Genomic DNA, 2,633 nt, shown 5'->3' with positions numbered 1-2,633 from the left:
GGAAAGGTTTCTTCACGACAACCCAAGAGAGAGGATCAGGAGGAAGAAGAAGATGATGAAAGAATTACAAAAAGAGTCCCTCAAATATTATATGTGTACGCATGTTGTCCCTCTAATCAAACACTCGTATCCATTTTTGACATAATCGTTAGTGTTTGGTAAAAAAGTCAGATGACTACATGTGTTGTTTCATTTGTAGTTTAACGGACTTCTACATTATATGTTTATATACAGTTTAATAAGTTGATGATTTCAATTTTAAGTCATTCGGATTCATTCATAGAGGTTGACCTATTTATATTTTACAAATAACTTAATATAAACCACAAGGGTGGTGTCTGATTGGTTTGAGTTTTGCTCCGAAGATCAAAAGTACTAGGAGGTCTCAGGTTCAAATCAAATGAAAAATAAAAATCCTCTCCCTTGTCCAGTAACACACAAGCGATCTCCTCTCCCTTTTCATCCTCGTCGATTTGCTCCCCTTTCCTTTTCTGGTAACACAAAGACGATCTCTCAGTTTAATCCTCCATATCGAGCCTAGATCTCGTTCTCACGATCTGCCCTTCTAGTACATGACAACCTCCATAGTCAACTTGTCCTTCTCCACGATCTCTACAGGGGACGTCTTCCCATCAGCATACCTATCAAATCGGAACACAATGAAGGAGTATAGTATTTTTGATTCAATGTTTGATTTAGGTCTAATATTTGGGTTCTTGATTGAGCGGGTTTTGATTTAGATTTTTGATTTTAGGGTTTATATCACATATTTTTAAACGACTTTATGGCAAAATTGTTATATATGTTTATTGTTTGTGATTGTATTTTGATGTTCTTAAAATTTTATTATTATGCTTAAATTGGGTGGTGTGTAGCGGTGAATGGTAATGGTGGTGGTGGTGGTGGTGCGCGTAGTGATTTAATATTTTTATTTATTTGTAAAAGGGAAAAAGATTAAAAAATATAGATAAAAAGACATAACTATCCCTAAGGTTAATAGAAGTTTTTAATCGGAGTTAGTGGTACAGATCCAAGACGTTATGAACTGTAAATCATATGGACTTTTTTCATAATTATTTTATTTTAGGGGTACATAATATGATTTTGAATCAACCACAAGGACCAAAAGTGTAAATATACTTGAAAAACTATATAAGTTGTTTATCCAAATACTCAAAAATGTTTATTATCAGTGTCACACCAGAATAAGTCAATAAATTATTTTTTTAAGCAATCCCAAACACTCCGTAAGAGCTTTTCTGATGCAGTCTTTTCTAAGCTAAAAGTACAATGTCTTATAAGAACTATCATTATGGAGAGGTTCTTACCGGATAAATGACTTTTATCACGGTCGGTTCTTACCGGATAAATTGTTGCATAGAAAACCATTTTTGTTGAGTAAATAATAATATTGAATTTTACTGATAAGTGCTTACCGGATAAGTGTTTGGTAAATAGCCCGTAACTCAATTATTGATAATGGCTACAAATTTATAGCAATATGAACTTGATCAAATGAGGTCATAAGTAGTTACTGAAAACGAAGAAAAAAGAATACTTTAATATTTTCAAGATTTATCACATATTTTTACAATGTGTCGTGGCATTACATTTTTATGTTTTAAGTTTAAATGAAAGTGAAATAAACCGTAAATGTTATTTTAACGAAAGATTTAGAAAATTATGTGAAATAACAAAACAAACATTTATATATAATTCATTTGTAGTAAGGTTTTATTTTAACTTAAAATGTATTTTTTGACCAAGAAATTCATCACATGGGTTAGTTGTGGCTTAAAATTAATTATTATTCTAAAGTTGTGTTTGTGAGAATATTTAAATCGCTTAGATTTGCTTTCAAAAGAGATAATCATTAGAAAAAGAAGGTTGTAATATATACCCATAAGAAACGGTTCAAAAATAAAATATATCATATCAATTTATGTATCGAACGTAATTTATGAAGTGGGAATGAGATTAAAAATGATTAAAGGTGCAGATCATTTCTTACGCTTATTACCTTAACTCTTATTTTCACACGGTACTTTGTATATATATATATATATATATATATTAGAAGGATACTCGCGCAATGCAGCGAGATACATCGAGATAATGCTTCGTTTTATTTTGTCTCTGCCGATATAATACGGTTTTATGTGACTCAAAGAAAGCGACAATGCTTATATTCATAAAAAATTAAAAAAAATATATCGATATTAGTATTAAATTAACTATTTAAAAATTATTGTTTTTTTATGTAATTTATTTCCCATGATTTTATTTAGGTTTAATAACAAAGTAATTTATTTTTGATTTAATAATCTATACTATATTATAAAACATTTGACAAAAACTCTTAAAACCCATTTTTTATACATAAAGTACTGTTTATTAATGCATGTTACTTCAAACTCAAGATTACAAGTATATTGTACGTAGGTACAACTTATTAAAGTTTCATATCTGAATTCGTGTAACTAACTGTAGATAAACATAATCAAATATAAGATAAACATATCATTTTAAATATATAAAATCTAAAATATAATTAGGAAATCTAAAATATAATTAAGATAATCATTGAGTTCTAACAGAATCTTTAATTATTATCATTATAAATATTATATTAT

This window comes from Cynara cardunculus (genome assembly GCF_001531365.2).
Source record: "Cynara cardunculus var. scolymus isolate 2C chromosome LG 3, CcrdV1, whole genome shotgun sequence".
In the NCBI taxonomy this organism is placed as follows: domain Eukaryota; kingdom Viridiplantae; phylum Streptophyta; class Magnoliopsida; order Asterales; family Asteraceae; genus Cynara; species Cynara cardunculus.
Note: the sequence above shows the minus strand (reverse complement) of the source record.